Source organism: Tiliqua scincoides, chromosome 2 (assembly GCF_035046505.1).
Source record: "Tiliqua scincoides isolate rTilSci1 chromosome 2, rTilSci1.hap2, whole genome shotgun sequence".
NCBI lineage: Eukaryota > Metazoa > Chordata > Lepidosauria > Squamata > Scincidae > Tiliqua > Tiliqua scincoides.
Genome location: NC_089822.1, coordinates 107011487 through 107022313, shown reverse-complemented (window position 1 = coordinate 107022313; position 10827 = coordinate 107011487). Strand labels below are relative to the sequence as shown.

The 10827-nt window shown below is 45.8% G+C and overlaps 1 protein-coding gene and 1 pseudogene across 1 annotated transcript in view; both read left to right on the top strand.

Moving 5' to 3' along the window:
- Window positions 1-2689: 2689 nt before the first annotated feature.
- TMEM39A (transmembrane protein 39A) overlaps window positions 2690-10827 on the top strand; it is a 47122-nt gene continuing 38984 nt past the window's right edge. Inside the window, exon 1 of the mRNA XM_066613642.1 lies at window positions 2690-2841. The gene's annotated coding sequence lies outside the window, so the exon portion shown is untranslated. The remainder of the gene's footprint in view (window positions 2842-10827) is intronic.
- Window positions 9827-9946, top strand: LOC136642438 (5S ribosomal RNA; annotated as a pseudogene).

The following is a 10827-nucleotide window of genomic DNA, read 5'->3' as shown; positions in this document are numbered from 1 at the left end:
AACAAACATTTCCTTACTTTGAGGAGCGCTCCATGAGTGCCCCCCAACTGCAGCATGCAGCACACGTCCCATTGGCACAGCTGTGCCTATACTAAAAAGTGGGTTAGGATTTGGGCCACAATAAAAAAAAAAAAACACCAGTAAGAGGCTCAGGGGGGATGGAAGGGCTTTTTCCAAGCATGGAAAAGTATGCTTTAGCACTCTCTCCACTGAGCCAAGCCTCCTACTGCTGTTTGTCATATTGCATTGCTGGTTTGCTGCTGGGTAGCAGGTATTCAGGGGTCCCATTACCACCAGACACCATCTCAAGTACCACTGGTGGTACCCCTAACACTGGTTGAGAAACATTGCTCTATTCCATTTGCTCAGAGCTCACAATTTTTCTAAACATTGCTAGCCCTGTCTCCCAAAGGACTCACAAAGTAAATAATATTGGGAGAATTAAAAAAGCAAATTAAATTTAAAAACTGAGAGACCAGCTACAGTAATTTTTCTTTCTATCTGCTGTTTTTGTAAAATAAGTGCTGTATATTTTTTTGTTCATATTCCCATTTTGTTTTCATTCCAACTATAATTTTTTTGTTGTAAATTACTTTGGTCACCTTTTGAAGGCAAGAAAGGTGGCATGTGAATCCTTTATACATAATATATCAAGTTTATTTTTGTCTCTAAGACATGCCCGCCTTCCCTTCAAAGAAGATGTATCTGTCTGTGGTCCATAAAATAAGAATGTGCCTGGTGGGGAGAGGTCAGGGTGGTTTGTCTTGCTACTGGGATGCTTGAAATGGTTTTATTTTTTCACAAATTTTGTGGTTCAAAAGGCTGAAAGCAGTTATCCTATCCCCATTTTCCCCATCCTGCCGACTACGCCAATTTGTCCAGTCCAAATATTCCAACTCCCTTCTAATGCCCACTTTTTGGCCAATTAACACCCTCCTTTTCCAAGAACAACAGCTATGGTGTGCAAAGAAATGTAGAACTCCTTATCAGTTGAGCAGTTAACAAGAATTTATTGCTACAAACACATTCCCTGCAATTCCTCTTGTCCAGATGCTTTCCCTCCCCAAAACTCCACTTAACTTAGTGGGCAAAGGTCCAAAGCCTCCAGTCCTAGTCCACGGTCTAGTCTCCAAAGCACAGTCCAGTCTTCCCAATCCAGTCTTTGTAGCATTTTAGTGCTACTTGGGAAGCAGCTCGAGATGCTGCTTTGGTGTGGCAGAGAAGCCATGGCGAAGAATCAGACAACAGAGACAGGTTTCAGAGAGGTGCAGAACAGCAGGAGCAGGAATGAAATCAAGGGAGAAGTGTGTCTCTCCTGGCTCCTGACCCAGCTTTTTATTAAGTCTTAAAACACATGATATAAGGCTACCTAATAGGGAAATTTACTAGAGGATGCTGAGATTCATACTGGCTGTAACCAGCCAGCTCTCTAGCTTAACCGCAAACACATTCCATAGATATGATTTCTCCATAACATTTTCAAGACTAGCTCTTTCTATAACCTTTTACTGTTTTCCAGCGCACTAGCTTTTCAACACTCAACATATCAACAAAGTATGTGCACAGTCACAGGTGTGCCTGCCAGATTGCCAAATATGCAAAGACATCTCAAAGCTCAGCGCCTGTACATTCTATATTTACTACAGTCTTCTGCAGCAGAGTCCCTCCTCTCCAGCAGGGTCCTGGCAGTCCTTTCTTCTATATCCTCCAGCAGGATCCTAGTAGTTCTCTTCTCCTATAGATCTGGGTCAGGTAGCCTTGCTCTTTCTGAAGCTGCCTTTTATCCTTGTATGTCCCTTGTTAAATCCAAATTAGGCTCAGGTGAGCCATCCCTTCAGTCCCATTCAAAGTCCCATCAAGGTCACATGAAGCTCAGGTGTCCATTCAGGGCTCCACTTGCCTTGATTGATTACAGCTGTGGAGCCAGCCCTGCCCTTCCCAGAGCTGTCAAACAGCTGTCAAAACATGGAATCTATGTCAACACCACATCACCCACCTGATGATCTTCTGATCTTCCATTACAGCACTGTTGTGTGTTTCATTCTAAGTTCTCATTTTTTAATTAATGTGAAATATTTCAAAAGTGCACTAGGTAGGTGATATAGTGTGAACAGATGTAGCCCCTGTACTATTTCTAACAGGGAAAATAATCTATTTTAGTTGCTGGAAAATATCTTAAAACGCCAGAATGTGGTGCTTTGTGTTTTTATTTGAATATTTTAAAAAACAAAATGCAATGTTGCGTATTTTTGTGTGTTTTAACAACAACAAAAACCCTACTTATTACTTTCAAATAATTTAGGCTACAATCCTATCCACACTTTCCTGGGAGGAAGCCCCACTGACTCTAATGGGACTTACTTCTGAGTAGACACGCATAGGCTTGGGCTCTGGGGCTGCCATCCTCTCCACACTTTCCTGGGAGGAAGCCCCATTGACTCTAATGGGCCTTACTTCTGAGTAGACACGCACAGGGTAGGGCTCCGCAGCCCTGGGAGAGGAGCTCCAGCCCGGCCCAAGCGCACATGGCGCGGCGGTTCCCCCGGCCGGCCGGCCGCCCGCGCGCGCTCCGGAGCCTCCGCCACTCCCCAGATGGCGGCTTTGGAGCGCCGCCCCCTTCCCGGGCCGGCCTCCGCCCCTCCCCGTCGCGCAGTGATGAGCGCGGCAGCCTCACTGCCACGTCTCTTCAGGGCAGCAGAAGCCTCGGCCGCCGAGGCGACGGCGGAGAAGAAAGAGAAGCGAGCTTGGAGGGCCGCCGCGGCGCGCCCCTCCCCAGCCTGGCGGGCCCCCGGGAGCGGGCAGGCGGCTGCGACACCCGCTCATGGTGCGGCTGGAGAGGCGGTGAGTCCGGGCTGCGCTGCCCCTGCCTTCCTGCTCCGCGCTGCACGGAGTGGGGCGTGTGTGGCCGGGCTCGCACCGCAGCACCAGGGCAGGGCAGGGCAGGGCAGGGCAGAGGGAGGCCGCCCACCCCCGCCGCCGCTGCGCCCACTGAGGCGGGCAAGGGAACCCACTTCCCCCAGGGATCTCCCCGGGCTGAGCTGGAACTCGCCGCGCTCTGCTCCTGGCCTTCCTCCCCCTCACGCCCCCTGCGCCCTTTGGGGCAGCTCACGGTCCTGTGCGCGTCTACTCGGAAGTAAGCCCCGTTCTAGTCAATGGGGCTTACTCCCAGGGAAGTGTGGCTAGGATGGCAGCCTTAGAACCCAATCCTGTGCATGTCTACTCTGAAGTAAGTCCCGTTAGAGTCAGTGGGGCTTCCTCCCAGGAAAGTGTGGCTAGGAGGGCAGCCTGAGAGCCCAATCCTGTGCATGTCTACTCTGAAGTAAGTCCCATTGTATCCTATGAAGCTTACTCCCAAGAAGATGTGGCTAGGATTGTAGCCTCAGAGCCCCATCGTATGCATGTCTACTTATAAGTAAGTCCCATTGTATCCTATGAAGCTTACTCCGAGGAAAGTGGCTAGGATTGCAGCCTTACTGTCCTATGCATGTCTGCTCAGAAGCAAGTCCCATTCTAGACAATGGTCTTAACTGAACTTGAGTCTAATGATTTTGATGGGGCTTACTCCCAGGTAAGTGTGGATATGATTGCAGCCTTACAGTTCTGTGCACATCTACTCAGAATTAAGGCCCACTGTGTTCAGTGGGGCTTACTCCCAGGAAGGTATGTATAGGATTGTAGCCCCAGCATAGCAACCACTTCAGGACCCCCTTTCATGTTCTTCATCGAAGCCCAGTCTGTTTCTCTCTTACCTTTCACCCCTTTTCTCAGCCCAGCAACTTTTTCTTCCAGAAGAATGGAAGATGGAACTCTTGCAGGAGTTAGGATATCTCTTGCAAAAATCTTTGTCTTCTTCCTCCCCTTGCAATACCCAAACCCTTGTTTTTCTTGGGCCAGGGTATGTTGGCTTATGAAGTCCTAGGCCAGTGTTTTCTCAACATTTGTCCTCCACTTGTCAACATCACCTCACATGGTCCACCTATTCACAGGAAGTACATCATCAGTTACATCTGGGTTGGGAGGCCAGATGCAGTGTGACAAACACCAGTAAGAGGCTCAGGGTGGACTGGAGGGCTTTCTTGACTGTGGAAAAGCATGCTTTGAAGCTCTGCCTGCTGAACCAAACCTCCTACTGCTGTTTATTGTGTTGTGTTCCTGGTCATGCTGCTTGGTGGCAGGCTCCCATGAGTACCACCAGACCACCTCAAGTACCACAGATGGTCACCGAATCTCTGGTTGAGAAACACTGTCCCAGGTTGATTTGTTTATTCTTTTCAAGACTGTTGAGGCTTGTTTTACATTTCTTCTCCAGATATAGAAACCCAATCTTGCAAGATTTGCCTCCAGCTCTAAATTGGGGCCTCTTAATGATGCCTGGAAAGACTATACAGAACATATGGACCTGAGGTCTTATCTTGTATGGCTGCTCATATCTTATCTTTGTCAGAAGCTGGTAGCTATCACAGGTTCAGCATCTGTGGCTGGCTAGACTACTGCCTCACCAAAAGTTGTATGGCTAGCCTGCAGATCTGTAGGAGCTAATATGGGGGGGAAAGCCTATTTGATCTTTGGGGTGGGGTATGCTTCTGATTGAGCCTGCTGTCTATGGTTCAGGCTGTGTCCACTCAGCAGTGAGACATTTCACTTTTGCAGTTTGGAGTGGAGCTTAGCAGAGGGATTTAAATAAGCTTTTTCCACTGATGGCCCCATTGCAAAACAAATCTAGGAAGGAGCCATTTGATCAAGATAGCATCCTTCCCAACCATGCAGACACCAGTGATTAAAGTACCGCCACCAAATATGTGCATTTTGAATGTAACTTTCTGTATTATTTGCAATGGGTTGATCAGTTATACCCAAAATGTAGACATTGGGGAAGGGAACATGTGTTTCAAGACCCAAAACAGAACTTTTATAGGTGCTTAAAATTTCCCATGTCACTTTTGCCCTGACCATCAGGTAAGAAATTGACTCCTGTAGCCTGTAGTTTAAGTTATCACTGAATGATGCATTAGCACACAGTGTTAATCATAGTTATTTGAAACTAATTAATCTATTTTTTTGAAGGAATGAGTTTCAAAGTACAGGCTGTATCTCAATATTCAAAGATGGTTCACTCAGGTGGATGGCAAAAATTGCATTAAAGCAAATCCATTTAAAAAAAAATGACACTTTGCTAGACAATTGAAAAACAGCCTTTCTGACCTTTGTGATGTAACACGGAGACGTTAGGCAGACAATCCATCCATCAGTCTCTAGGTGCTTAGAAAGGCCCCTCCCTTCACCAATGCAAAGTGATTATCTTTCTTTCAGGGGGGGATTATCCCTCAGGGAGAAGGGAGGGGTTGCTGCCTTGGAGTGAAGCTGAAGCTTCCTGGAGAGAGAGAGTGATGGATGGATTGTCAGCCTTAATGCTATTTATTGTTAAATGACTGTTTTCCTTTAATTTAAAAGGCCTTTCTCATCTCATTGAGATAGAAAAATCTGTTGATAATTAGGTTATATCTGTAATTGCTTGCATGACTGTCTGTCTACAACAGTAAGAAAAGCAGTTTTTTAAACTGTGATTTTAAAGGGATGCATTTTTCCCCTCCTCCAGGTATCAGCACATTCCTTCTCATTTGCAGTGGCCATTTGTGTTGAATCAAATCTATGTATAGAAAATCATTGTATAACAAGGTTGGGCCTGTGCAGTAACCCTTTTTAGGATTCGTGGTTTAGAGAGATGCAAAGTTTTGTTAGATGTAGTTATCAAGTTTAAACAATTCTCCCCACTGCAGCAGGAAGCTACACTAAATTATTCTTGGTTGGTTGGTTTAACTTGGGGAGCCATATATGAATATCAGACTAAAATAGTTTTGGCTTTGGTTTGATTTGGCTTTGAAAACATGCCATGTTTGTTGTCTTCATAAATAACAGATACTGAATAATGAAATAATTCTCATTTTCTGCAGGGTTTCTATTGTGTGTGAATAGCTTATTTTTCTGAAGTACTAGGAGACCATCGTAGTGTTTGGGGTGACTGTAGTTTTGATGATATAGTGAGAAGAAGCAGCTTGGCCCAGTTTTTGAAATCTGCTTAGGAAAAAAGCGTAAATAAAAATATTAATTTTCTATTTAACACTTTTATAGCATCCTTCCTTCAAGGAGCTTCATATGGTGTACATAGCTCCTTCCCTAATTTTGTCCTCATAGTAACCCTGTGAGGCTGAGAGAGGGAGAATAACTGACCCATGGTCACCCAGGAAGCTTCATGGCTGAACCAGGATTTGAACTTCGATCTTCCAGGTCTAAGTCCAACTCCCAAATCACTACGCCGTCCTGGTGATGACATAACCTAAGTAAACTGTCACCAAGTGGCACTTTGTTTTTCTGTAAAGCATTTACAAATATGAATGCTCAGCTTAATTCAAAGTCACCTGGAAGCAATGGCACAGTTGTTTCTTCCCTTTAAGTGAATTCTGTGAGAATTTCCATTGAAAGCTATAAAGGATCAGAGCCTACACAGTTCCCTTCCTAAAAGTAGTAACAAATGAGGGTTTGCACATAGCGCTTCACCCTGTGTCAAGAACCATTTGAATGTTGAGTTCTGATTTCACTTCTGTTACATAGCACTATAGAAGTTGGTGCATCTCAATCTCAAGCATGTCCCAGCTTCTGAGCAACAACTTAACATGCTTGTATGGTGGGAATAATCACACCACTATTGGCAAGGATCAGCATGGCTCCAGTACTGTTTTTCTAACCAGGAGTTTTGGCTGTTACTCCAGTTAGTTAGAGCAGTGCCTGTGAGTATTATACAGCAAAAGGACCATGCCAGCCTTGAGTCTCAGTTATGCCTTATTTTTATACAGTAAGTAGGTGTGTGCATATCAGCATGGTGTGAGTTTTACAATGCAGTTCTGTCCATGTCTGCTCAGAAGTAAGTCCCAGAGTATTCAGCTGGGCTTACACCTGGTAAGCGTGTGTCAGATTGAAGATTTAATGGATGTAGACCAGTGTTTCTCAATGTTTGTCCTCTGCCTATGGTCACATGGTCCACCTATTCAAAGTACAATTTGAAGTAACTGGTGATGACACCATTGCCTGTTACTTCTGGGTTGGGAGGCTGAATTTGACATGACAAACACCAGTAAGAGGCTCAGGGTAGACAGGAGAGCTTTTTCGAGCACAGGAAAACATAGTTTGGAACTTCCTACCCCGTTTGTTGTGGTCCATACCTGGTCTTGCAGCCAGGCAGCAGGGGTCCTGCAAGTACCACCAGATGCCACCTCAAGTACCACTGGTGATACCTGTACCTCTAGTTGAGAAACGCTGATATAGCGTTTGCTACTTTGCCATGAATGGGACTTATAAACAAGCTTGATTAGGATCAGGCTACTGCTGTGTTTCATTAATTAAGCAGATCTCAGCCCTCTAATTCAGAGGTGTCAAACTTGTTTCATATAGTGGGCCAAATAGCTTTCATGGTGTCTGCTGAAGGCTGGAAGTCACTATTAAGCAGATGATGGCCTGAAGTAAGCACTTTGTTCTCACACAGAAGCTCATTAGCTGCAAATGAGTGAAGAGAAAATGTTCAAATCTTGATCATATTTTAAAGATATGGGATAGCCCAACTATCACGTGGGCTGTCCTTTCAGCAATAGCACTTCTGCTGCAGCGTCACATCGCAGCTCAGCAGCTGAGAGGTGCTCTGCAAAGTGATGCTTCAGCAAAAGCAGTACTTCTGTGAAAGGTCAGTCCACAGAACTGGGCTATTTCAGCATTTCCTTCTCCTCTCTCGCCCCCTTGGTTTGCTCTTTACCTCATTACATTCCTTACCTTCTCAGGCCTCCTTCAGTCTCCCCCTCCCAGACCCTTGGCAGAAGTGGCGCAGCTGAAAGGGCAGTGCTGGGAGAGCTTTCCCACCCCTCCTAATGCCTTTTAAAGGCATAAAAACGTCTCTTCAGTTTTGATAAAAAAAACTGGAAGTGATTTTTTTTTTTTTGCTCTGTCAGTCATTCTGAGCCAGCAGAGGCTGTAGGCAGAAATGCAGGGCCTCTACCAGGTTCAGAAAACCCAGAGAGGGCAGGGGGGCCACAGACCCGATCCACAGTTAACTGAAACCACAGATGCAGGGGCCCCCTGTATATATACATGCAGTGTTAAAAAAAAAAGGGACATATAGTGACATAACAAAAGGGTATATCCTAATTAGTATGAGTGCAGTTGATCTTACCCATGCTGCCTTCCCTACTATAGCTCTTGCAAAAGCGAGGGGGGCGAGGGATCTTCAGTGAGAGGGGGAATTACCCCAAACTGGGTGCTGCCGCCTGCCCAGGGTTCAATTTGGAAAATTAATGATTTGGAGGATTGTCTGAATTGAGTTGTAGACAGAAAGTGGGGAAAGAGGTCAAGGCATATTGAAAGTGAAAGAACCATAGATGTGTGTTGTGTGATGTGATCGTGAAAAGATATGTGTTGTGTAGATGTGATAGTGAAAGAACCATAGATGTGTGTTGCCTTCTGCACAACTTTCCACTCTGTTGTGTTTACCACTAGTCACATTTTGCTGTGACATGTGAGTCAGCAAACTATCTTTAGTTCCTGCCCTCCAATAAGGATCGGAAATCCGTTTCAAACCATGGTGTGTCAGCCGTGGCTTTTCAAGGGGCTTGGAAAATATCAGAAGGTAGGAGAAGATGGGGAAGATGCCTCATACTGGAGCATGTTTCATCAACAGTACTCTGAATGTAATGCATTTAATGGGGCCTTCTCCCAGGTAAACGCGCACAGGATTGCAGTCTATGTCTCTTGCTTTTTCAAGAGATTGACTCCCCCTATTTAAATCAAAAATAAAGTGGGCCCGCCAAATCCACAGGTCCATACCCATGGATTCAACCAATCACAATCAATTTAAAAAAACAAAAAAAACAAACATCCTGCCTTCTGACTATGGCTGCTCTCTTTTAGCCAAGAGATGCGCTTGCACCACTTAAGAGCCAAAGAGGAGAGGCGCTGGACTGCCAAGGGGGTCTGCTAAAGAAAACTGCTTTGCTTTTGTTAGCTGGATTACCCTCCCCTCCCCTCTCAATCTCAAGCCTCAGAGCCTGCCAAGGCTGCCTGCCTGTGTTGTCATCTGGTACTAGCTAAAACTATAAGCATAGAGTGGGAGGCTGGGCCAGGGCCCAGCACTTACGCTGGATCCTAGCCCCATTCTCTGGATAGTGCAGAATGGCTCCATAAGAACAGCCCCACTGGATCAGGCCATAGGCCCATCTAGTCCAGCTTCCTGTATCTCACAGCAGCCCACCAAATGCCCCAGGGAGCACACCAGATAACAAGAGACCTCATTCTGGTGCCCTCCCTTGCATCTGGCATTCTGACATAGCCCATTTCTAAAATCAGGAGGTTGCACATGCACATCATGGCTTGTAACCCGTAATGGATTTTTCCTCCAGAAACTTGTCCAATCCCCTTTTAAAGGCGTCCAGGCCAGACGCCATCACCACATCCTGTGGCAAGGAGGCTCCAGCTCAGCTCAGCTCAGCTCTGCATCCCCTCCTGAGGTGGTGCTGATCCGAGTAGACCCACTGGGGCCAATTGCGGCTCTCTCTGTGGTAAGAGGAAGTTTCCCCTTGCCCCTGGCTGAGCCATAGACAGCCCCAAACTTGTGCAGGGTACAGCACAGGCCCACTGGTCTACGTGTTCCAGTTCAAGTTAGGATTGCACTGCCCATTTCCTTTTTTCTTCTTTGCATTGCAAGCATTTAAAATCCATATCAACAAATAACACAGGCCAACACACATTTTGCTTCCTTAAATGTTACACCAATTCCTGGGTATATTTGGGGTGCAGCAACTGTTACCCTGCACATGCCCAATCTCGTCTGATCTTGGAAGCTAAGCAGGGTCAGGCCTGGTTAGTACTTGGATGGGAGACCACCTGGGAATACCGGGTGCTCTAGGCTTATACCATAGTCTTTTGAGACTGAAGGTTGCCAACCAACCACTGGGGTGCCGATTCAAAAAATGGCATCTGTTTTACCCTATTGCTTCTAGTTCTGGAGATATAGTATAGCCTCATTAGTGAATGGTTCAAGCAGCTTCCTCGTGAGGAAGCCTACACCATGGCTTCGTCATGAGGAAGCTGCTTGAACCATTCACTGAGGCTATTCTATATCTCCAAAATTAGATGTGATAGGGCAAAACAGATGCCATTTTTGGAATCAGCACCCCAAATTCATATCAAACCACCATAAAGTTTGGGAAAAACTTTTCTGACCCTCAGTTTTGTAGGCCTGTGTAATTGTTCCCTCTTGTAACCAATTAGACTGGGATTCCTGCTTAATTTTCAGGGTCATTGCGATTAAGAATATGTGATATTGTATATACAAATTTGGAACTGCAAGCTCATAGTCCATGTTAGCTTTAAGCTGATTGCTGCCTTCTGTCATTTCCATATAGTGTTTGAAGAGCCTGAGAGAATATTTGTAGCAAAGCCATCTTTTTCTGTAATGCAGCCTTCCCAACTAGAATAAACATAAATTCTACCACAAATTTTAGTCCTTATAGCCCAAGCCTACGGTCTGGAGCCACCAGCAGAATGCATGTGAACTGGCAGTGATTGCTGAAAAACACAGTAAAGTGTTTTTTTTAGCAGCATGCTAAAAATGCTGCTGGGATTGTTGACGAGACCAGAGCCTTCCTGCACATGTTGTCTGTTGCCCACCAAAGCTGTTAAGCCAACAGGAGAGGTGGGAGGGGATGGGAAAGGGGTGTAATGAGGGTAGGGGCGCTGCAGGAAATGTTTTTGGCCAAATTCTACCCCCCATTTCTTGTAACCTCCCTG